The sequence below is a fragment of the Anser brachyrhynchus genome (genome assembly GCF_964034855.1).
Source record: "Anser brachyrhynchus genome assembly, chromosome: 1".
In the NCBI taxonomy this organism is placed as follows: Eukaryota; Metazoa; Chordata; class Aves; order Anseriformes; family Anatidae; genus Anser; species Anser brachyrhynchus.
The window spans coordinates 98,925,550-98,951,451 of record NC_137694.1 but is presented as its reverse complement, the minus strand read 5'-3'; the positions used below and the strand labels follow the sequence as shown (position 1 = coordinate 98,951,451).

General features: G+C 46.9%; 1 protein-coding gene and 1 long non-coding RNA gene across 4 annotated transcripts in view; one reads left to right on the top strand and one right to left on the bottom strand.

The window, feature by feature from the left end:
- Window positions 1-25,902, top strand: part of LSAMP (limbic system associated membrane protein) — a gene marked incomplete at its 5' end in the record, with an annotated part of 966,571 nt that overhangs the window by 163,795 nt on the left and 776,874 nt on the right. The gene's annotated exons all lie outside the window — the stretch shown is intronic.
- Window positions 1-25,902, bottom strand: part of LOC308188320 — a 47,468-nt gene extending 21,566 nt beyond the window's left edge. Inside the window, exon 1 of the long non-coding RNA XR_013945405.1 lies at window positions 1-25,902. This exon is cut by the window's left edge and continues 6,595 nt beyond it. This is a non-coding gene — a long non-coding RNA (uncharacterized lncRNA).

Sequence of the window (25,902 nt, the reverse complement as noted above, 5' to 3'; positions counted from 1 at the left end):
ACAAAGAGGAAAGGGATAGAGGAAGGGAACGAGGCAGGAAAAAAAACTAGTTAAGATGGTATAAAAGGCTTTTTAAGCCCCCACACTACAATCTGCACTCTTTAAAATACCTGAAAAAAACAGCAGTGTCTTTACCGTTCCATTTGCCACTGTCCTCGTCGCACAGTTATTTCTGTGCTATCCAGTCACTAACTTTCTCCTGCATTTCCCCTCTATCCTTGTTTTGCCTCAGTCTCTGCCTTTTCCTGTGCCTTCAGGAGGTGTTTTTAATCCCCTCCTCCCCTAGTTCTGGGTCTGGCAGGGCCACGAGAGGTTTCTTCCATTTCTAAGACAGAGGGACAACCCCACTAGGTTGTGGCCACTGTCCCTCTTTCCTAGGCTAGGTCAGAGGCTGTTCCAGGAGAAGAAAGGCAGTGAGGAATCTCTGTTGAACTTCAATATCCTTCTCCATCTTTTTCCCATCTTACCCTTGTGGATCTTGGTGCTGGGAGGACTGAAAGCGGTCACTGCCTCCTGCAGCCGCCTTGGTTAGCTGCCTGCCCTAAGGGGGTCATTTGGAGACAACTGCTGGGCACGTCAGTGATGCTGTGGTTTCACAACCTTTTTCCCCAGGGCCATGATGCCCGACAGCATGGTGTGCACCAGGCAGCCAGCCAGCACTGCGGGGTACCACCAGTGCAGGGGCTCAGTCCTGGAAACATCTCTTTGTTTAAAAGCCATTCCAGCTCAAGCAGCTCAGCTCTGCCACCCGCCCTGGGCACACGGGGTTCATCCAGCTGGTCGGGGCAGCAGCTGATCCCTGGCACCTCGTTCCCAAGGGAGGAACAGATCGCAGCTGCCCTCACCCTGAGCTCCAATCTCAGCAGAGTGTGCAGACACAGTGTAGTGCTAAGACGAAGCCACATAGGCCGGGAAGTTTAGGCTCTGCTGGCCACATAATTGTGTACAAAAGGAGTGGCTGAAAAAGCTGCTGTAATGAGCGTGACCTGACTGAGCAGAGCTGTGCTTGCTAATGACAGCGATGGGTTTTTGCTTGTGGGTAGCAATGAGCCACATCTCCTAATTCCCAGGAGTACAAATGGTCCTTCAGCTGCTGTTTGGTTTCCCTTTCTACTAGGCTGACTGCCGCACATGCTTTTCGTCTGTCTTGCATCTGTCCTCTCAGTGTGTCAGAAGGTAGGCTCCCAGGGGATGCTGCACGCTGGATTGCTAGCATCTGCCATCTTCTCAAAAGGATGTGTTAGATAGACGCGATGATTTGCAGACGTGGGTCTGGGCTCTCTGTGGCTGCAGGAATGCCATGGTGGTGGCAGCTGCCCTCTGAGCTCAGAGGCTGGTTGCAGCGCTGCCAAGTGTCGGGGAGTTGTCAGCATTCATCAAGAAGACATCTTGTGGGTCTGGGAATCCACAGGGAACTAACTTGCCTGGGGGACTCCCAGTAGCTCCAGTGTTGCTTGGAAAAACAACTTAGTGTGCCACGAAACTGCAGAAATATTTGAGGAAGAGTGGATGGAAGTCATGAAAGGCAGAAGTAAGCAGGTTCATTTTTGGCCTCATGTCTGGAGCAAGAAAATTCACAGGTGGTTCTTTCTTCATGTGAGTCACCATCGTAAACTGGATGTGTCTCAGCGGCTACAGATCCATCTTTTCTGACACTTACTACCCAACATGGAGAGGAAAGATTGTGGCAGTGGCATAGCTGAAACAGAGAGTGAACTGGGTAACTCAACCCAGGTATCTGTTCCTGGTTAGGTGTGACAAATGGAAAAAGCCAAAGATACGGCCATTTGTTATTGCCCTGTGCTTGCAGATACCTACTTGAGCATGCAACATTTCCATGATGATAGCATTTCTGTTACATGTTACGTCCATCTGCAAAGGGATTACACATTTAGCACCTGCCTACCCATCCATCAGTGCTAGGTTTCTTAAGGCACCCATTAATGTGGGGTTTCATTATCTGGCTTGCTCACCACCTGCCCTTTGCATTCTGCATCTTTCTTGACAGAAAATTCCCTCTCTAGCGTGGACATTTGCTGCTTTGTGTCTCAGTTCAAGTAGAGGCTTACTAGCTCTCTTTCATGGAGTATTTTTTCTTTTCCTTTTTCTCTCTGTAGCTTTTCTTGAATGTAAAATAGAAGTCAGGCAGGTTGAAACATTCAGCCTTACTGCTGGAAGATACAAGCATGACCTGCAGCACATCGGTTTTCTGATGGCATAGGACACCATTATATCAGCTCACTTTTGCAAATACTCAGCATATTAGAATCCTGACTTGCAAAACTTCCCGATTCGTATTTTTTTACTTGGGGTTCTGAAACACGTTGGCGTTTTCATTATTCAGGGGTATTAAAAGAGCCATCCCAGTGTGGGGAAAAATGGCTGACTTAGACACCAAAGCACACGTACAAGTGAACATCTTGACCTTTTAACTGCCAAGCTATTAGCCATGCAGTCAGGTAGAGAACTCCACTGCTGAATCTGCCAGGACTGGTTATCTACAGAGGCTGAATTGCTCCGTATGGGGCTGATGTATCCTGGAAGCTCAGGGCAATTAGCTGTGGATGACGGGAGTGGAGTATAATGACAAGTGCTCAGGGCCAAAGTGCTCAGCTGCTCCGCTCTTGCAGATCTTGGGCACTCTACCAGACTCGACCTTCACTCTCAACTTGAGCTTCACCCCTGGGATGTAGATAACCAAAAGGCTGGACTAACCAGGGTAGACAACTGTGGTAAACACTGTACAGGGAGTTTCAAAGCTCTGCAGATGAAGGCTGTGGGTTACAGAAATAGCATAAGCCAAATAATTCTGACTCTTTTTTTCTTCTTCTGCTTGAAAAGAAGAAAAGTAGAAGCTAAATGCAGTCTGTCCCTTGTCCCTAGCTGAAGCACTAACTTATTCGATGTCTTGTAATTGCACTTAGAAGCCCTGATGTCAGTATTAGCATTGTACAAAGATATATCAAAGACCCAGTCTCTTCCTCAGAATGCCTGAGATCTAAAGCCCAGATCCTGCCTTAAGGATATGTTTAACAGTATGTTGCAATTATTACTGATAATAATTGCTATTACAGAACATGCAGTTCCCAAATATAAATCAGGAGCCCAGGCTACTGGGCCTTCTAATGATACACAATAAAGACAGTTCCAGAACCGACAAGTTTACAGTCAAAATGTTGAGCATTGACCCTCTGTGGGATTTCTCGCAGTGCATACAAATGCAGTCCCTGTATAAGGCTTTGCAGACACCGTGCATAAAATAAAGGAAAAGATAAGAAATAGATACAACAAAGATATAGGTGGAAGCATAAGGTAACAATGTAATGTAATATTAAGAATATAAATCTAAGATAGAACTGAGAATATTCCAAGAGCTTGGTTTTTTTCTGCACCATTAACTTGATCTCATTGCACACCAGAATATATATAGGTTCTCTGTTCTTAGTCTACCTGTGAAATGTACAATTTCATATATAATGTGTGATAAATAGGATGTACAATGGGGTAGAATCAATGGTGCAGGAGAAACTTTAACATATGGAATGGCTAGAGTTCTAAGTGCTTGATTTCTCAGTCTTAATGTTGTAGCAATGCTGAAATTTTTTGTATTGTAGATGTATTTGTATGCGTGTACCCTTCTGAAGAATCAGGTGAAAGAGAAGCCGGACTCAGCCGTGTAGAAGTGGAGTGGCTTTAACAAGAAAGACCTAACACGCTTGTTGCAAAGCCCATCTGTTTGATAGGGCATTTGTGGAGTGCTAGTGCAGCTGGAGGGGGATTCTGTCTGGCTGGAATAGATGGGCAGGCTGATAATTTTTATATAGGAGATCTGGGGATGTAAGGGAAGAAAAAACAGTTTTTGCATTAGTTTTGGTTATCGTTTTGATGCTCTATTTGTTAATAACTGGACTTCCTTGAGGCTCTTTTCCCTTTTCAAATTTGAGATAAATAAAAATTCATATATTTTTCCCATAACCTTGGGGATAAGCCAAACTGCCTCTGTAGTATGGCAGAGTTTTTTCTGGTGTGGATAGGGAGTGGTGGGGTTTAGAACGTGTTATTTTAGACAGATATCTATTTGGACAGAGTGAAAAACCTGAAGATGATAAATGGCCTGTATTTGCACATTTCCCAACTGAAATGCTAGCATTACTGTAGGCCCATTTCCCAAATCTGATCTGAAAGACATGCTTCATACTTATGTCTCTTCCTAGTGCTTTTATGCCATCATAAAGACTTTAGTATCCCATCAAGACATATTAACATTTTTCCTTGAGCTGGGATGGCCTGAAAGTGGCTTATTTTCCAGAACTCATCATGTCTTCTCTTGGCAACAAAGAAGTCCCATATATCCTCACTTTCAGTGCTCTTAGAAGCTGAGGGTGTGAAGGAGGCTGTGATGTGACAGTAGAATAGGTAAGGACTCAGAGGAAGTCTATGAAAATACAGCCGAAGGGGCTCAGGAGAAAATAATTTTTACCACCGGTGCCCTTTCCCAGTGCGGTGACCAGAGCTCGGTTTTTGTTGTTTCCTCTCTTAGGGAAGGAAACATGAAGTGACAAGAATATACAATGAAGGAATGTAACAGATGATGCATGGAATCATTATGTATGAACATAAGCATAAATATATCATAGAAAACATCCCATAACCCCAGCCAGTGTTTTCCCCTCGTTCCTTCTTTCCCTTTCAAATCAGATAAATTAATATTTTATTTTCATGCAGCTGTAGGGGAGACATACATTATTGAAGGGATCATGTTTTCCCAGAGTCTCTCCCTGTTCCATGGCTTTCTGTGGCAGGTAAAGGAAATTTAAAAAAGAAAAATAAACACCAACTTTTTGTGTTGGAGTCATGACAGTACCTGAAGTCCTATCCAAACATATCGCCAAAGTACCCTCTGCATGCTTGACTTGATGGCTCAAGTCCTACTTGTCTAACCGTGATGCTCAGCAAGGACATCAGTTAGGCTCCCGTGAGAAAGTTACCTGAAGTTTGGCTTTTAATAAGTTGTGGAGATGTCCAAGGTCTGAGGATGGAGTTTGCAATCAGAAAGATGGTATCTTGCTCCCAGCCCTGCCTGCGCTGGATGCTGCATCTCCATATGTCTCAGGTTCCCTGTCAAAAAGCCATGCTTCCCTACTTACATAGCATGCTGTAAAATGCATGCATGAGCTGGAAAGAAGTGTATCGTAGTGTTGCAGACTCAGGCCTGGCAAAATTTGTAGTTGTTTTTTCTGGAACGGTCCTGAGGATTTCTCATCCAGGGAATTAGGAAGATTTCAGATGCATGGAGCTTGAATGAATTCAGTAGACGCTTTCTCTGAGTTTCACAGAGAAGAGATGGTAAAGCTGGAAGTTTTGGATCTAGACTTGAATTTGCTAAACAGGACACTGCAGAAAATCTGGTCAGAATTTCCAAATGCAGGGTACTGAGCTGTCCTGTTAAAGCCACCACTCCAAACCATTCCTCAACCTGTCAAAGCATGAAGGTGCTGATGAATTTTTTTGTGGTCTCAGTTTCAAAAGGGCATCTGGAAACCAGTGAATTTTAATGGAGCATGTAGGTGCATCCTCCACACCAGGTATGGGAGGGTATGGCTGGCCCCGTTTTTCTGTTGTCTCTCTGCGAATCTCTGAGTAAGATAGAGTCGAGATTCAGTGCTTTGACCCAGAGATAACAGGTATGTTCAGGTCGTGTTTGTTTCCTACATTTCCAATGCAACTGTGTTTTTTTCTGGAGTCTCCTTATGACTGCAATTGTCTTTTAGAAAAAAAAAAAAAAAAAAGCTGGAGAGAATGGGCCAGTCCTACAGGCTGATCTAAAAGATGCTCCTTTCTGGCTGTTGCTGGTGGTAGAAGGGGATATGTTTGAGAGTGAGGGCGCTGGTTACAGCCTGGCCATCTGCATGGTCCCCCATGAGGTCCTGTGCAAAATTTTCACTTTTGGTGTGGTGAAGGTGCTGGTGCTGTTTAGAAACCCAGAGCATCGTCCTCCAGGAATATCACGCCAGAAGAGCTGCCCTGCTGTGCCTTGCCCTAGGCCCTACCTAACCTCGCCATCTGCCCCCAGCGTGGTTACCCCCCTCCTTGCTTGGTGTCTGAGAAGATGCGCACAGCTGTAGCAGAGATTTGCATCCTCCTCTGTGTCCTCCCCCTTCCCAAGCACGCACAGAAAGAAAATTCAATTAAGCGAGTGATTTGCTGTTGTGTTTAAGTTACAATAGTAGTAATCACACCAATTATAGAAATCAGGTTGGCAATCATGGACCCTGCCCTCTGGGTTGCTATTAACTTCATTCCGGTGTGTGATTTCCCTCCGCCCCACTGAAATTGGTGAATGTCACCTGCATATATCCCTGCTCCTCCAGGATGTAATAGCATCTTTAAAACCTAACAACCAATTGCTGCCCTCGCACGTGTAGTCAGATTTATCCCTACCTCTCTCTATTACAATAATGAGTGGGTAGCAGATGTAGTCAAATGGTGTTGCAGTATTCTCCCCCTGCCCTCCCTCCCTTTTCCCCAGCAAGCAGTAGTTTGAATCTTAAGCAGTATCTTGGATTACTTAGTGGAAACGTTTCCAAGGCCCAGGGGAAAAATAGTTACACAACTGCCTAGGATCTTCTTTTTTTTTTTCCCCCGTTTTCCCTTTTTCTTCTTTCTCAGTTCTATCTTTCTTTCTAGTTGGGTGAATCTTCTTTAATTATTAAAACTGTACAATGAGAAGTACCACTAAATATGATGACAGATGTCTCCCTCTGTTCATCTTCTCCCATCCCCAGGATTACCCATGGAAATCCATGCACAGCCAAAACAGCACATTGTCGCAGTGAAAATTTCCCTGTGACTTTTTTCGTCTTACACTCTTGTGAGTGTAGGCAGATTTCTTGTTGGGTTCCTCTTGTTCCCTCTCCCTCCAGCTTTAAAGGCGAGGGGATGCAGGATCCGAAATACATTTGGCATTGGAACATTTTTGAGAAAGAAGCTGTTGGTCCAGTTTCTTTGACTCGAGCAGGAAATCATTCCTCTTACTGCTGTGAAATGCTGAGACGCTGTATTTCAAATGTGGCCCCTTGGGATGCAGCAGCTCCCCCGAATATCCAGATATCCTCCAAAAACAGAAACGCTGAAATCACCCTCTGCTTTCAATAGAATCGGTCGTTGCTCAAATGTACATATGTATGAATTGAGAGTGAAATTGGGTTGTGACATGTGGAGGGAATGAGATGAGGTGATGAATGAGATTAATCTGGCACTATTTTTAAAGGGCTTTGAGATCTTTGAATAGAAGTGCCAGTGAAAGAGGAAACAGAATTACGATTGTTCGTATTGATACCGCTCTGTCATCACTGCTTTGCTCGCTCCCAGGTTTGGCAGACCTGTGCACGTCCCAGGGCCAAACTGAACTGCAGCATAGGATTAGAGAGCTCCATCCAAGTGTTATCTGCGTGCCCACTTCACCTGCTTTTGCTGGTGCACAGCTGCTCCTGCCTTTCCTGCATTGCCACGTCTGAGTCGGGCATTCTCCGACCGTTCGTGGCATTTGCTGCGGTCCAGAAAAGAGGCTGTTAGGGGGATACTAATTTAGCTGCTTGTTCAGAAGTCAAATTAGCCTCTCACATCTCTGCCTTTTTGGGATCATTGTTTTTCCTGTGGTTGGTCTGCTGTGTTATTTACACTTTTCACAAGAGAGGTGGAGAGCCATCTGGATTTGGTGCACAGCCAAAGGCGATCTGAATGCCCACAGAATTAAGACGGAGCTGCCACGTATGGGGAATATCAAGCCCTTTAACAGGTACGAGAGCAGCACTGGAGTGGCATTTTCCCAGCATACTGTGCTTGGTAAATTGGGCAGCACCGAAGCATTTAAAGGATTCTCTTTGTTACGTCTGTTGTCTACCGCCTGTCTCATGCTACAGCTCTCTAAACAAGCTCATTACAAATCAGTGACGTGCTTGGCTCGGCGTGTCCGCACAGCAGCGTTAGGACCAGGGCGGTAACCAAATAACCATGGGCTTTGAGGTGGTGCCGAGTCCATGCCGTGTCGTAGCCAGGCGTGGTCAGGACCTGCTTCTTACCTGGAGCTTCTCGGGCTGGCCCCGAGCAAGCTGTCAGGGAGGCTTTGTTGTGCATCTCTTCTCATCACCCAGGGGTGTCCTGTTTAAACAGGAGTGTACCTCATGAGGAAACCATTGCAGAAACATTAAATCAGGGCCTGGAAGTTCAAGCAAATGACTGTTCCCGTTCTCCCTCTGTACGCTGCACTTCCCCATCAGTTTCTTGTTATTGGGCTGTGCTACCAGAGGGCTGCTCTGGATGCCCCAGGGTGCACAGCAGCAGAGGAGAGCAGCTCCTGGGATGCAGCTCCCTCCCAGAAGGTCACTGCTGGATGACAAGGAGGTGACAAGGAGGCCACTTTCCCCGGGTGTGATGTCTTGGGCTGCGGTGGTGCCTCGTGTGAGAGGCTGAGTGCCTGCATAGCTGAGAAAGGGGCTGCAAAGTGCTGGGGTTTGACAGCCGCACCGGGCCAGGTGCCTGGCTGCTCTCTCAACAATTCCCGGGTTGAATAATCACACGGAAAGGAGTAGTTTGGTCTCAGGGAAGGGAACAGATGGGCAAGGGCAGTGGCAGCACTTCAGGATTTGCAGGTGTTGCTTGCCGTGGTGCCGCGTTTGGCTGGCCGCACGGTGAGGTTTCCTTGGTCTCGCTGCCACCTCTGCTGGCCCTTCGGCTCCCCGGCAGGCAGGGGAGCAGGGTGGCAGGTCCCAGCCAGGCCCCTGCAGCTCTCCTTCGTGTGTGTTTTCCCCTCCCGACTCGCAGCCATGTGTAAATCTCCCCCTGCTCTTCACCTGCCAGAGCCCGGGGCGATGAAGGATCAGGTGGCAGGTAAAGTAATCAATCTGGAGGGCTTTTAGCAGCGCGTCCTGCCGGCGTTTGACAGCACATCTCTGTCAAGGAGACTGTGTCTTTCCTTGATCAATAAATCAATCAGTCCTTTTTTACCTTTGTGCACCAGCATGTCAGTCATTTCATGCCACGGACAGCGTCGAGCCGGCACTCAAGTGGCACGGTAAGTGTTCCTTCCCGACTAGGCCTCTCGGGGGGGCATCGAAGTCCGGGGCTCCTGTGGGACCTCTGCCCTGGCCCAGGTGGCTTGGAGAGGAAACAAGCACCACCACCTGGCTTGCAGGTTTTGGAGGCAATGAGGACTTGGTGCCAAGCTCAGGCTGGCATGGGTGTCTGAGGTTAGGGGGACAGGGCTCGCTGCTGCTGCTCTGGGCCTGGCGCTGCACCCAGGGCGAGCGCTGCGCGCAGGGTGGGCTGAGCTGCCTGCGCCTGCCTGCTAAGGTTTCTAGAGACATAGCTCGTGTCAGCCTCAATCTCCTATTTATCTCCTCTAGTTCCCGCTGTCACAACTCTTTCCTGCGAATGCAGAGTGAAGAGGGCAGTGACGCTGGGCAGAGAGGGACTGACAAACAGCTGGGGCCTGAGAGCCGTGCGGTGAATGGTGCCGGCGCACTGCAGCACATTTGTTTCTTTACTACGGACCAGATCAAGGGTCGCCAAAGTCAGTTTGCTCAGGAATATGAGTTTGTACTAGCAAAGGGCTGTGTCTCTTTTAGCATCTCCACAGAACTGAGATGTGATTGTGCAAAACTAAAAAAAATCGGATGATTCCTGCTAATTTAGGGCACGTGCCTTGGTTGCCTTTAGCTCCTGGCTCTGTTGGCAAAAAGCTTTGCTCCTCTCGAGCAGCTTTTGCCTCAAGATCTCCAAGTCTGATGTCTACTAAAGGTGATCCTGGCGTGCCATAAAAAACGCCTCAACTCTGGTTTGGTTGTTATTAGGTTAGTTTCAGTGCATTTGGAAACATGGAGGTGCAGAGAGACTGGAAGTTTCCCAGTGGAGTCAGAAGGAGTCACTGCAACACATACATCAGAGTCATGCAGGAGGCAGCACCAGACTGCAGCCCGTATTATCCTGTCCCCTACCTTTATGCTTTAATGACAAGATCAGCTTTCCTCTCTAGACACATCTAATTGTATCCTTAGGCTATCCTGACTATAACTACACTGCTACTCTAATTAGGCTTATGGTTCAACATCTTTCTTAATTTCTCCTTTCTTTAATTTCTTTGAAATGTTTTAGACAGCCGTCCTAACTTAAGCAGCCTTTCATCCCCTAACAGCCTTCATCTCTCGCCCCTCTCCAGCTGATGGCTGGTGCAGCATCTCCCTGCCTTCAGGTGGAGAACCAGGCGAGAGGAGTCCCGTCATCATCGTCACCCTGAGGTTCAGGGGAGGGCTCGGCGTGCTGCACAGCGACAGCTGCAAAATTCCTGGATGACCCTGGGTTTGTTCCAAAATTAATTGTTCCTACTTCTTTTTGGAGGTCAGGCCCCGCCGTCGGTTGCCAGCTCCTCAGAGAGTTGAGAGAAAAATGGAGACTAACGGCTTAAAATGTGGTTCTCGCCTCAAAAAAAAACCCGACTCGATAAAAATAGCCTCTTCTTCCTCTATTGCTCTAATTCCTGTGTGACTCCAGGTCAGTTTTGCTCACTCTCTGATGGAAAAGAAGTTTTTGCCTTCTCTTTCTCCTCTTTACAACAGAGCTCCAGGAGAGAGACCTGCAGTTTCTCAGCAGGATAGCTAACTAAGGTCTGAAGGAAAAATAGGGGTTGTTCTTGGCAATGAGGGAAAAAATGCCCGAAGTGCCAGTTTAATCCATAGATCCTTGCTTAGGTCTGCATGGCCAAGAATAAGACTGAAGTGTGACCAGCAACTTAAATCCTTCACTAGGGCACAGCAGGAACCACAGATTTAGGATGAACACAATTGTATATATCTGATTCCAAGGAACTTCTTCAGGAAATTATCCTTCAAATGCTTTGGCCAACAAGATACTTGGAAAGTCTTTACAATATAAGCCTGCTCGCCTCAGACACACGTACCGCTGCTGTGTCACATACTGCCTTACCCTCGCAATGCCAGCATGTAGGGTAGTCTGTGGGGCAAAGAAATCCAAATCCAGGCTCTGCAGTCTTTTGGTTGCTTTTTGCCTAGCACCTTTTCTTCCCCTCTTCAGTTCTGCTCAGGGAAAGACACTTCCCCTGTAGGGTTTTTCAGTTTAAAGGTGTAAAGCCTGTCTTCTTCTCTTGCTGCCGCAATTGCTGTGAATGGGTGTTTTATAGGGGGGCTGCTGTGTGCTCAAGGAACACACAGTTTTGTGCTTCCTTTTTAAAGAAAGGAAGAATCCAGATAATCAGAAATGGGTTGACTACGTGACCAAAGTGTGTAAGATGTCCCTGCTCCATGCAGGGGGAAAAAAAAAAAAAGAAGAAAAAGAAAAAAAAAAAAAGCCCTCAGGTTGGCTCTATGTTAAGCTTGAACACAGACATATCTCTTCTTATGTGCACATCTGCGAGCGGGTTGTGTACTGGGGGCATCCCGTCAGGATCTGGACATGGAAGTCCTTCATTCCCAGCAAAAAGAGATTGTTCTTTCTCTGTGCCCCCCTCTCCTCCCTCCCTCCCTTCAGTTTTGCTGGCCAGGCTCGTTAAGGTAGCTTAATGCAAAGGTCTGTTAATCACAGCCTGGGCTTGTGAAGCAGAAGGCTTCATGTCCGGGAACACCTAGCACCTTCTCATCTCACCGCATTGATGCTCTCATCTAGATTCGTCTCCACTGACATCTCTCTTGCCCAGCCTGAGATCTTCAAGAGAGGGCTGTCCTGAGGGACAGCCAAAAATATGCCCTCTGTCACTCTGACCAGAGCTACTTGAGAGGGGAGGGATCACAGCTAAGGGTTCCCCATGGGCTGCTGTCTGGTCAGCCCCTGGGAGCAGACATGGGGTGGGTGCCACAGGCTGGAGCTCCTGTCAAATGAAACTTGAAACTCTCCCACCGCTGAGACCTTTCCCAGCGGTCTCTTGAGACCCCGTGGCAGGCCTGCTGTGGCTGGATGTGGTGATCCCCATGCGGGGCAGGTTATCACTTCTTCCTACCCACCTTTGCCATCCATTGCGCACCGAGCAGCTCCTGCACGACGATGTGGCTGCTGCACAGTTTCTGCTGGGGCTCCCCAGGGGCAGCTGAACTGACGGCAGGTCCCACCACCAGTACTGTCACCCCTTTGCCGTTCATTCCTCCCCGGGTCCCTCCTCAAGCAGAAAGTCTAGAAGCGCGGGAGGAGCGAACCAAAAGCACTTTCTCGGTTGACCGTGCGAGTCTGCTAGCTGGGGGGCTTTAAGGGCAGCTGCCAACTATAGTAAGACTTGCACGAAATTCACAGGAGCTGGCTGTTCGCATGTCAGATGATGTAAGGAGAAGGGTCTCACTGATGTATACAAAAATAGAAGTTACCAAGCCAGATGGGGAGGAGAGAAGGAAATGTTGCTTACTCACAGGGAAAAAAAAAAAAAAAAAAAAGGTGTGTGTGTCTATAATACTGTTTGACAGGAGTTGCCTGCTTTTCTACGCTTTTCCTATTCCCACTTTTCCAGGCTTTCTTCATAGTCACAAGTCACCCCACAAGCATCCCTAGATTACCAGCTCACAGGGAATCGAAGCTGCCAGTGCCCTGAGATGTGATGGTGTCTGCAGCACAGGGGCTTTCCAAAAGGGAAATTTCTGTTCCCCCATTTCTCTCGCTGCGACCCTCCTTGCAACTCCGTCAGCATTTCTGCTGCTATCAGCACCAGGGCTCATCTCAGCAGAAGGCATGCAGCAATTTAATATTCTGGTTCAGCCTGCCATCGCCCACAGCACCCCCTTGGGAACTGCCATCCATGTCCCTGCTGGTGGGTAGCCCCCTTGTCCTGGGCCACTCTGAGTTCCCCACGGGCAAGTGGGATGGGTGAGACCGTGTGGGCTGGTTCCTGCCCGGGGCTGCAGTCCTGGGGTGCAGATGGGGGAGCTCCCAAAGCCATCCTGTCAGAAATGTGCCTCTCAGAGTCCACCTGCAGGGTCAGCCAGCCTGGCCAGGGGCTCTAGAGCTGCGAGGGCTGAAGCTGGGAATGAAGCGAGGGTGAGAAACAGCAAGTGAAGCAAAAGCAGGGAACCGGCTCTGACTGCAGATGGATTTTGCCCCCTTCTGTCAGCATCCTGCAACAGACCCGAGCCGTTCTGCATTGCTGTGCTTGGTGCATTTGGCTGTACAGACGCTGTCGACAGCCACTCGCATCCTCCCCCCAGCCTCTTGCCGGTTGCAGGCAGAGAGGCCAGAGATTATGACCGTAGCCTTTGGGGAACTCAGCTTTAAAGCCAGATGACTGTGCCACAAACAAGAGTATTTTATTTTGGGGTCAGAAGGTATCAGGCTGGGGCAGAGAAGGTGGTGGGGGAGTGGGAGGGAGCGAATATTTGCAGCAGCAGGAGAGACACATAGCTGAGGGGTGACTGCCAGCGGCTGAAAAGATCTTAGAAGATTTCAACATATTTTTGCCCACCAGATCCATTTGCAAAAGTACTGGTGTGCTAAAAGCTGTCAGTAGCTGAGTATTGGCCTCACAGGAACATGAAGGCAGGATGCTCCCACAGGCCCAGTCTCCTGGTGGAGAGCAGGAGGAGGGATAGTCACTAAAATAACGTCTGTGTTTGCACTGACCTTCTACCCTCCTTCCCTACCCTATCCTACCCTACCTGCCTAATGTCTAACAGGGTAGCAAAGCTCGCAGTTACTGCCAAACAGTGCAAAATTAGGGGCTAAGCATCAACCTGGCACCTCAGTTCCAGAGGTACATGACAGCTTTTCCTGACATCATTTTTGCTGTTCAGCATTAGTTCTGGGCTTCGGTAGGAAGGTTTTAGTCGCCTTATAAATAATCCCTTTCTCTCCAGTGCGACCTCTACTCAGGCTTGGTGCGTGCTGCTCCGCAGCTACACGAGAGGTGGGTGCTTTTCCACCGTGACTGCAATCCATGCAGGCCTTTCAGAGCCTCCTCACGGGTGTGCTTTCCGCAGAAGCAACATACGAGGGCTCAGAGAGCCACCTGAGGAGCACTAATTCCAGTAGTGTTGTGTTGTTTTTTTTCCCCAGAGATTGCCCACTTGTTACTTTAACAACACTTGGACCAAAAATGAAAGTTTAAATCCCAGACAGACCCAGGAAGATGTGTGCTTCAGAGCTATGTTGACCGCTTGCTTGCATCCTAGTGAAAAGCAGGTCTGCTGGGCTAACCCCCTTCTTTTCAGCCACAGTCAGCAAGGATTCATCTCTAAGTGCTCCTGAGCTCGCTCCAGGGCCCAGCGAGTAAAAGCAGAAGTGAGGTGGAAATCTTACAGGGACCTTTGCCTTTTTCTTCCCCATGGCAATGTTGAATACCACCTGATGCCCGCTGCAGCAAAAGCAATGTCACTCTTTGGAAATGGGTACATGGGATCACCCTGCCTGACGGAGGGGATTTGGGTAAGCCCAGGAGAAAGACCTGAAGGCACACCCCAGCCTTCCTGGCAGCACGACAGCGGACTGGTGTCCAAGTGTCACAGAGCATCTTACAGCGCATTGCTCCGTTTCCTTTTCCTCCCGTTATTCTGCATTTATCTGTGGCCTTTGTATCTCTTGGCTGCAGCACAGGCCAGGCACGGGCAGCTCACCAAGGCACCTGTTCTTGCATCACTCCCGCTCTCTCTGTGTTATTTACTTTCCCCCTCTGCCCGTTTCACCAACACGAGAGATGCAGGTCACTGGGTAAAGCACCTAGTTTTCTGTACGCAGATAGTGTCCACGTGAGGCCTGGCAAATTGTGACCAAACCTTAGCTTTGAACATCTCTCCAGCTTGGGCAGGGTGGGAAAAAAACAACTCTGTCTGGTATATCGGCTGTTTTTCCTTGGTGAGAAGTGCATCCATCACAGGCTGCATTACACTAGAGCACATGGCTGTAATACTTAAGAGAGGAGATGTCTCCAGCCCTCTGCCCCTGCTAGATGGCCTCGTGCTTTGTCTGCTGCCCGGATCCAGGGGAGACCGGAGCCCAGGGACTGTAATCTCCTTGCCTGCCAGAGCTGTGAGCTGGTGCCTCCTGATGTCCTGGCGAGAGCATGTTGTGGCTGCGGTGTTTTTCCCCAAGCAGCTGAGGGTGGCACCTGTGACTCTGGGAGGGAAAGCTGGACAGGTTTTTGAAGTGCTAATGATGATTAGTTTGTCTAAGCCAGCACAAACTATCAATGGGCTTGAAATGTTAATCAGGAGAAGGGCCTAGTGCTGAAGAGCTGCAGAATGAGAAATGAATTGGGAAGCGGGGGGAGAGCAAGGGCTGGAGGGGGAAGAGATGCCTAAGTGGGGATTTGACACAAGTATTTTCAGCTGCTCAGCTCTTTGCTCTGTGCGTGGGACGGATGCCTTCCTCTTCTGCATGCCTGAAATACCTCCACTTACAGAAACACTCAGATTGTGAGGAACTTCATCCTGCCTGCATAGGAAAAACCTCGGTGGGGGTTGCTCCCCAGATCCTCCCCTTCTCCATCTGGGGAGTGACCCTGCACCCCACCCCCGTGTCTCCCCATGAAATGCCGTTTTATCCTTGCACTGCTCTCTGCTGCTTGCTTATTTGGTATGTTGGTGTGTATTTACCTAGCACAGTCCTGGAAGATACTTGCACATACCTGATGTCAGACAAACCGCTGCCACGCAGGCTGCACTTTACTGTAGACTGCATGGATGGATGGATTCTGATAAACACTATAAATATGTGCACTGTAAAAAATATTTGCAGATAGTCTCCTCTCTCTCTCCCCTTTTCCTTTGATACACACCTGCACACCTCCATATATTTATCTCACATTTGCACTTGCTCTGCCTGTGCTATCTTACATTCACCTAGACATATAGAAAGATCCTCAGAGTACCTTGTCATGCTGTGCTGGCACTTCCAGCTCCCAGATTTCCTCAGAATGGCTTTGCTGCTTGCACACATCTCCTGCTGGAATTACTTTATCAGTGAGTGGGTGTAGGTATGCGCAGTGGTTGTGTCACCTCATCACAGCCCGTCCTGGTGCTGTGTGGATGTGACTCTCTGTTCCGGCTCAGACTTTGCTGGCTGCTCCCATTCCTTTCTTAGGGATGGTCAGTGGGCTCCATGAAACAGCATATGCAATTAAAAAAAAAAAAAAAAAGGGACAAGAGAAAGAAAAAGAAATGTGTCATTTCATAGCTCTCCAAGCACAGACATGCCTAACTTCCTGCTTAAGGATCTGAGCAGTACAGCTCACCCAATTAGTCAGTAACATAAGAGGCGCTGTATGAGGCAGAACCAGGATCTATCTCGCTGCCTTTCCCCCATATGTCTCCAGCAGTGACCTATAGCAGATGCCAAGAGAAAAAATTAAGAATTGGTGTAGGCTCATAATGATTCTTCTCTGTTACACTGTCTGAGCCTCCGGTGATTTGCAGCGCGGGGACCTACCTCTGAGCCAGCAGTGTCTGCTTCGTGCTGGGTGGTTCTTCATGGGCTGAGCTGCGGTGTGCTCCCAGCCCATGCCATGTCCTGGGACAGGGAGTTCCACTGCTGGACCATGCTCTGAGTGCTTTATTTTGCATTTACTCCATACCTGCCCACTTCATTTGGTTCCCATTGCTTCTAGTGGAAGAGACAGTGAATGAACCCACCCCCGATATCCCTAGCGCTTGGCATGTCGCACAGCTAGTTAACCTTTCCTTTAACTGATACTAGAAGTCAACTTGGCAATGAATCCTCAAGCACCATATTCATATCGAGCCAGCACTCTTATCTACTCTGTCTGCCTTTTATATCCTAAAGATATTAATATCCTGTATCTAACACTCCACCAAAAAGGCTTTCGAAGAACATCTGCTTGCTGCATTTCCTGTATTCTTACTCATTTTCATGACTCAGGCTCTTGAGCCGTCCCGTCTGCACCAGCCAGCAGCACCATCCAGGGCGCTGTACGCCTCAGAGGAGACTGGCACCCCTCACAAAACCATCAGAATTAGTGCAGCTGGGGGATTGTGGCCTCAGAGCCAGTCCTGCCATGTGCAAGGGTCCCAGCCTTTTCTCAGTGTGTATTCGTGAGTATGTGCTTCTGCGACAGAGAGAAACAGGAGCTGTTACCAAAGCACCTGGGAGGCATCTTGCCCTTGGTGCGTTTAGGTGATTATTTGCATCCCTGGCCCCATGGGATTGCCACCTCCTGCATCCGTCCTTCTGCAGAGGAGAGGTTCTGCAGCCGGCTGCGCAATGCAATCACATCGGTGGCCATTAGGATTAGCTCTGATCTTTATGAGGCGAAATCCACTTGCAGTAAGCAGCTCAGGCAAGATGGAGAGAGCACCAGAGCTCCCATCTTGGAGACCGATGCAGAGATAAGGAAGTCCACTAAAGAGCAACACAGAAGTGAGAGCAACAATAATAATTAATCTTCTTAATCAAGTAATCTTTTCACAGCAAGCAGAGCACAAACCACTTAAGTCAACGGACAGATACCTTTTCCTTTAGCAGGTTTTGGATCAGAAAGTCTAGCGAATGAGCCGGGTACCCCGTTTCGATGTAGCTGTCATTCCTAAGCGCTTACCGAGAGGCTGGTAGGAGCATTGCCTCGGTGAGAGCTGCCTGTCAGAGGACTGCCACGATTTTTTTGTTCAGGTACTGTCTGCTCACCTTGCGCGACCACCACTCGCACTTGAAATAGCTCTGCTGTTTCTCACCGATTAGGTGGCTCTCGAGTTTTCCAGAGCACCACGCGAAACCTTGCAGCGCGGGTAGTTCAGCTGCGATGTAGTCAGCACAACGGTACTCCTGACTTTGTCTGTCTCCCCAGGGACAGACTTGCAAACCAAAGCCATTTGTGTTAATGTTCGCAGCAAGCGAATAAAATGGGCCACGAACACCATCAAAACAAATCTGCTGTTTATATTTGAATGACTGTTTGGTCATGCTCTAATAGCAATAATCATCAGCAGTAGCAGCAGGGAGCCAGCATGCGCGTTAACTGCATTACATTTTCATTTGACATGAGTAATTGTAACATTCTGTGAAGTTGTTCTAATAGTTATGATACACTTGTTGGTCCACGAGGTGGGAAGTGGTGGAAGGCCAAATTAAGGTAGTCTGCCTGACCCTCGGTAACAAATTGCCTCACTCTCAATCCATAATGTAGTAGAAGTACTTTGACCGTTGATTATTTTTAAACTATATTTAAGGCATATTGGCAATTTCCTCTTCTGCATGGGTACGTACAATGATTAGAGATGGCCCCAGCCAGGAGTCTGGTGTCTGAATGCTGGATGCAGTGGCTGGATCTGGTTTATAGCTCTTCGCCTCTCTTCCAGACTAAATTAAAACCACTGTATCAAGCCACTCCCATGTTTTGTAGAGGAAAGGCAAGAATCAATTATACTAAACAAAGAAAATTCTCAGCTAATAAATGGATCGACCGAGTCTCCAATCTAGAAGTGCTCTGTAGGGTCTCCCTAGGTCTCAGCCTAAAATAAAGTTGAGGCAGGGGGTACTGATCTTATCATGGGTGATTCAGGCTCTGGATCTGTGATCCACTGGCTTTGGGGTGAGAGTGCCCAGCCTGTCGCACTGGGGGGCTCCAGCTGAAGGCTGAGGTTGAGCCCCGAGGCTCCATTTCAAAGCCATCTCTAGTCAGCACTGGCCTGTTCTCTTTCTTATTCTCTAAATAAAAATAAAAATGAAAAAATGTTGAAAGCTGGAGACCTCACAGTGGAGGTCTTTGCATACCTTTACAAGCAGCATTTGGGCCACACCGGTGTCTGCCTCGGTGTCTTCCCTCCTGCCTTCCCTGCTTCTGGCCGGCTTGTCACTCACTGTCACCCTGGGGTGACCTCCCTGCTCAGCACCATGAGGTTTTGGCTCACGTTCACAGCAGGATTTAAACGGAGTAGAATGAGGCTCCGATTACAGTTCTAACGAGGATGAAATTCCCGATTCCCATCTCGTGCTGAGTTCCCAGCTGTAGGAATTTATCGGATTGTTACAGCCACGCTGACGCTCGCTTCTTGCTCTGCCGTGGCCTCTGCTGGGCAGTGCCTGCCTGCCTGCCCGTGCAGATAACTCAGTGCTCTTTGCTCAGCCAGGCCAGCCGGCTTGCTCGCCTGGCATTTTGTTCGCTCACCTGTGCTCGCATTACTAGCGTATAATGGTTTCCTAATTGCCCCTGTTAAGCACATTCCCAAACACGTACCTGCCGCCCTGCTAGACTGCAAAAGGGTCAGTGGGACCAAGAACAGAGCTCTGGAAAACCCTTCAGAGTGTTTCCAAGGATCCAGCTTTACTTGTTTCTGGTCAAGGATGAAAACAAACCCTTACTTCAAGTCTTTGCCGCAATCTTCACTTGTTTTTGTATAGGGGCAAGACCCGGGGACCAGCCCCAGGCAGCACATGCGCCCTCCGGCTCTGCTCTGCAGCACTTCAGAGCATCTCAAAGCGTCTGTGTGCTCAGCTGGACTCGAATCTGTCCTTCACCTGGCCTGTCCCCATGTGCCATAGGACCAGGTGGGACTGAGCAGTTACTGCTGTCTTCCTCTTGGGCCAAGCCTGTGTGTTCTCAGTCCAGCTGTGTCTGGTCGGTCCTTTCTGCTCTCTTACGTGCCCTTTGGTCTCAGGGGTTACTTACATGTGGTCCATAAGGTATGCTGAGTCTGCCCCGTGTGCTCCCAGTGCAAAGCGTCTTCATGTCAGGCTGAGCCTGCTGAAATCTGTCACAGAGGAGAAAGGAGGAGGAAAGAAATAAAGAGAAGTGAAACGAAGGAGAATACGGTTGGGAGTTGGCACAGGTGCTTTCCGTATAGGGCCAGGCAACATTTTCAGGCGGCGGTAGCACGTGGCGAACATCGCTTTGCATATGAAAATCTAGTTAAGCTAACGAGGTCCTTAATTAGGGCTTTTATTATCTTTTAATTCTTTGCTTAAAGGAAAGTGATTACAAAGCTCATCTTTATGATACAGCAAACTAATCTTTCATTTCTGAAGTGTTTTCTTTCCTTTCCTTCCCTTGCCACAATAATGAGGAAAGGGGAAGAGAGAAAAAAAAGGAGGGGGGACAGAAAGGGAAACAAAGCTGTGAGAAGGAGGCCATGAAGCAGAGCGTTTGAACCTGTGTGCTCTTGAAATAGCATTTCAATGCAGATCAGAAGAAGCCTCGGGAACCCGTGACTCAGTAGCTGGGAATAAGTGGGCGAGGGACATGATACACGAAACGCCCAGGAGCATAGAAGGAAGTGAAGTGGGAGCTGTGGGCTCTTGTTGCAGTGTCTGCACACCTCTGTCCCCAGCACAGGGCTTGCCACCCATCGGTGCCACCAGCAGCGCCTCCCCACCGTCCTCACCCAGCCATACTGAGCAGCTAAGCCTGCTTCGTGCATTACAGTCCTACAGGGTGAATTAAGGAAGGGGCTTTCCTAAAGACCCCTCAAATAACAGGGGCCTGTAGAACTCATGTCTGCTCTTCTCCCGGATGCCAAAAACCCGCACAGCATATGAAACTGCAGGAAGGATGGAGCAGATTAGAAACAACCACACACTGAAGAGCTCTGCTGGCACCCCCTCCTGCCCTGTATCCCCCACCCTGGCTTTCCCAGCCCAGGGCTCCCCGCAGCATCTCTCCCAGTGTATTTCAGCCCTAATGATTATTAGGAACCCCTTATGTCCATCTGGGTTTCTTACAGGTCTGTTAATTGTATCCTATCCTGTTAAACCCACTGACGTACAGTCCTGGGCTCCACATAGAGAGCAGTTAATACACTCAATTTTAGTTTATTGCGTACCTTGTTATCCCTGTCCTGGGAGTCTGACAAATAGCTATCACATTTTTTCTGCATTTTATGTTATGGACATCTGTTGAAAATCACTAAATTCATGTTTCTTGTGAACTCTGCCAACTTTAAACCTTGGTTGCTGCTTCCCTTCACCTGCCTCTGGAGGCACGATCCGTTATGGCCTGAAGCGGTATCACCTAATATTGTGATCGTGATAGATCTCTCCAGCTAAGGAGTGTAAGGTGGGGTCAGCTTCCTGACAGCGAGACGCCCAAGAACCTGCTGATATGAACTCCACGGAGGCAAGCTCTGTGAGCCAGAATTGACTGGATGCTCTGCTGCAGCATGCGGATCCCAGTGCTGCTGGAGGAGTAGTCCTTCGGATGTCATATCAAAATGAGGTACTGATCGCTTGTTGCCATTTGAGACCGTGTGATATTTCCCATAAAGGTAGGGATGTGTCATCAATGTCTTGGCCAAAGTCTGATACAAATTATTACATGCTACTTTCTGAATTATTTCTCCTTGCAATCAGAATTTCCCTTCCCCTCTTTTTCTTCTGGCTGCTTCAGCACTGCAAAACAATTGCTGCATCCCGCAGCACAGATAGCTGCATTTCAGTTTTTGCTGATGTGATCTTTACTGTATGTCTTGAATATATCAGAAAACACAGTTCAGTGAATCTAAATACCATCCACTTTTCATTGCTGTGATAGCAGTGTTTGGCATGCAATTTTTAATTCAATTACGACCCAAATGAAAATAAGGGAGATTTTTAAACCTTCGGCTTTCAGCCTAGAACATAGCTCTGCATTGGACACTGGGCATCAGAGCAATTTGTACCTTTGCAGTCTTTTTCCCTGGTAAAAGAACATCAGCTTTATCTGTGAAGTTGTAGATGATACCGAAGACAAATGGACTGATTTTGCAAGGTGCTTACTGTCTGCATTTCCAATTCAAGCTAATGCTTAGTATCTGTGAAAATTAGGCAAAAGATTTTTTACAACCGCTTCGAAGTGCTTTGTGGTCTCTTTTCTCGGTATCTTTCATATTTATCTAGATCGAAGGAAGTTTAGAGAAGCAAATACAATTACTAGCGCTTCTTTGTCAACCTGGCAATAGCTTCTGTCTATTCTGCTTAGAAATCTTAGTCTAAACAGGTGAGATATGCATATATTATGGCTTTTCAGACAATGTCTGCTGAATGCCCAACTAGCTTAAGTCATTATGGTATTTTTAAGCTGGTGGATTATAGTCAGTGTTTTTAACTGTTTATTAACAAGTTCATATTAATCTCCTCAATACCAGGTAGCTTAATTTTCCATGAATTCCTTAAGGACATCCTGACCCTAGTTAGAATTGGAATGAATTACAGAATACCGTTTAGTATCTCCATAAATCTGTGTAGATCTAATTCACATTATCAGGTGGACGTCCTGCTATTGCACTTACTTTATCTGGAACCACAATTAAGCCATCTTTGCCCAGTCTCTGGCCACAAGGTTGTTTTAGACCTGCAGGTATTTCATGAACTGGATCAGCAATCTCTTTCTGGTTTCCTGCAAGACTTGCCAAAGTGTTTCTTTGTGTTAACTTCCCTGTACCCAAATTAAAACATCATCCATTAAAAGTCTGACACCTCGTAATCCCTCAAAGATCTGTGCAATTACTCTTTGTAATACCTTGGGAGCAGAACTTGTACCAAATGGCCTTTGCTTAAATTCACTGTATAATATCCAAATGGTGTATTAAAAATCACTAGCTTAGAGACTGGGCTAATTTTTTCTTACAAAAAAAATAAAAATCATGTATTATATCTAACATTTAGAATATTTCAGTGTTTTTTCTTTCAGCTAAAATCTTAGCTGTCCTTTCTTCGGTGATTTTGATCAGATGCTATACAGATTTTATGGCTTCATTTCATTCATGTGAATCAATACACATCCATAGCATATTTGACTTCTCAGTTACAACCACATAATTCTTTCAAACTGTAAATTTTTCTTCTGTACCAATAAGTGCTTGATTTTTCATGTGGTCAGATTTAGTTTTTCTACTCATCAGGGTGAATGATAGCTTCTTCTGGGTGGGCATCACATGGGAATTAATAATTTATCGAAGTGGTATTTGGAGACGTGAGGATTCCTGTAGACTGTTTAGGATTCTGCAGAGATTACAGCACACATCACTTTTTACTAACTTGGGCTATGTCATTTTCAAGTCCTAGTATTTTCCCTGGAACACATTGCAGTTTCCCAATTTAAAAAAATACAGCCATGCCATTAATGTTTAGCTGTGTTTGCCTGTCTGAGCCATTTATCCTGCACTCTCTGTGCCTACAAAAGTATATATGCCATTCCTTTCTGTTCTCTAAACGTGTAGACTTTCCTGATGTTAGTATGTGTTACACAGCTTTGAAAACAATTTGAAAAACGTTTTGGCTTTGCAATTGTCTTTGCGTTTGTTGTGTATTTGACCAAATTCTGAGGTCTTTCTTGGTTTGCGCACTCAGCCCTGTTTTGTGGGTAGGGGGTTTGTGATAATGAGAACTTATTTTTCTCTTCTGGATTCCTTTTCAGATTCCCTTCAACTCCTGTTTTCTCTTTTTGAAATGGTGCAACGTGGGCACTCAGTCATCACTGAGTCATAGAGAGTCCAACTGTACGTTCTGCTGCCTTTAAAAGGTCTCAGTTCCTGGGTTAGGATCGTGTAGCCTCTTCTTCAGAGGATTGGATCCATCTGGGGTCTGATCCAACACCCCAAAAGCCTGTGGAATAATTCTAGTTGCCTTCAGTGGGATTAAGATAAGGCTTAGGTCATTCTGTCCTGAGGCTATGAATTTCTCTTTCATTTAAGGGCTGTGGAGCTCTTCAAATTCATGTGACCATGCTTAAATTTCTATCCAGTCCCCAGTGCATCAGATAGATCACATTACCCATGGTTGCAATGTTTTAAAATGATCATATTTTGTATAGTAGCAGCTTCTCCCCCTGATTATCACAGCTTGAGCCAAATCCTCTCCCCAGTTGCTTCTCCTCCCATTGCAAAACACCAGCAAACACCACCATGTCCACTGTGTGGACGGTACTGCAGTGTTTTAAGAGCCTCCTCTGCAGCTTATTTGCACTGGGCAACTGTTCAAAGTCTTCCTGCTGCTCTCTTTTCTGTTACGATTTCCTGACAATTCAAAGAATTTGGGGGAAATAAACACTCCCCATCCGGCTGTAACTTCTGTCTCAGTTTAGTGGGCACTAAGAAAGAGAGGCATGGCTCTTTTTTGAAAAGAAAGATTGCTTTTATTCACAGGGTTATGCTCAGCATCCTGGAAATGTGAGAGTGATACCGAGCATGCTCAGAGTTTCAGTACACTTACCTATCTAGTCAGTCCCATGCTAAAGTAATGCCACCTCAGCTCCAAGATCTGGGCCTGAAATGAAACACCTCCAGGGCTTGACAAAATGTCGATCCTGGGCTTGGTCCAAGCCTGGCTCTAGGCCACAAAGATACAACATCTTTGGATGAGAAGCAAGGCAAAAAGCTGAGTGTTGCAAGCTAGCCTTGCTGGCTGCCATGAAAGAGAGAAGATGAAACACAGGAAAAAAAGAATTAACTGGGAGGCATCCATCAAAGTCCTTCTTGAGGTGAATAATTATACTCTCTGTTAATTACACGTAGTACCATAGCTTGGCTTTCATGATATATGTCAGTTTTTATTGCTCTTGTTGTCAGTTTCTGGATGTCATAACTCTGCTCCCCAGCAGCCTGTCATCAGAAAGAGCTATGCTAAATGAATTCCATAAAAAAGCATTTGCTAATGTTTGCTTCCTCGGGATCTGCAGTGCAATAGGGTAGCTGGAGCTCCTGCACAAAATTTTCCAGCAAGATGATGCTCAGAGCTGGCTCAGTTCAGCACCTTCTGTACAAGCTCTGGTATCACACCCATAGCCCGAGTAATTTTTGCTGTCATGGGCAGGGAGGCATTTATTTGTTCAGGGTTTATCCTGCTGTCTCTAACCTCAATCACAAACCTTTCAGGCCAGTCTTGCCACCCCGCTGGTTATCCCTGGCTCTCCTATCCCTGTGGAGCACCCCATGCAGATACGTCTACCTTCAGCTGCACTGGCAGGATTTTAAAGGTCTTCTAACCCTGGTGTGGGATCTCATTACCTCCCCTCGCCCTGCGTGTTGGCAAGGCTTATTTTCAGAGTTCTTTCAGAAACATTTCTCAGGTGAATTTTGTTTATGATTATAGAGTCACAGAATTAAGCAAAGAAAGAATGTATTTACTTATTCCAAAAAGTCCTGTCAGCTTGAACTCATCCAATCAGGGAGAATCACCAGTATTATTTAACTTTGCTTTGTCATACCAAGTGATTTACTAGCCAGCTTTTGGAGAGCATATGAATTCTTGAAAGAATTATGGTTGGACATTGTGGTTTAACCTACTTAAATAGAAATGTGTGAGGATGCTGTCGTTTTTGCCAAAAATACATTTCACTATACATTTGAAAATTTTAATTTGCTATAGTCATGTGGAAAAGTTTTATGTTTAGTCCACAGGCTGAAATATGCTCTCATCAATTTTGTCTTGAATACATTTGAATAAGGAACAAATTAATCAAAAATGTCTATGTGCCAAAATTTCATGAAGAAACGTTGCCAATTTTTTTAGAAAACCGTGCTGCAAACATTATATCCAGCTTTGGTGATCAGGATGAGTAAGAATGAGTGAAAATTCTCAGAGTAGGTTTCTGTCTTTGGTTCCTCTGTCTTCTTGATCATGTTTAGTATCTGCAGGCCTGAAAATATTTACTGTATTGAGACCTACAATACCCCTGTGAAATAACAGAGCACTATCTTCTTCTTCGTGGTAGGCTTAGAAACTCAGATGTTAAAGACTAGGTCAAACCACCCAAATGAAGAACCTGTTTTAGGATGTGATGGAATGATGTCTGAAAGTGTGTAGGCTATAATCATGTAATTTATAAGTTTTGCAGGTAAAATCTTAGGTTAGATGAATCCTGTTCTAAGTGAGGTGTCCATGGCTACACAGGAAATCTCTGGCAGAGAAAGGAAATGAAACTGTTTCAGAGATCCAAGGCAATTTATGGGGCCTTCTTTCTTTTACGTCATTTCAACCATCCTTCCCTCTTACAGATAT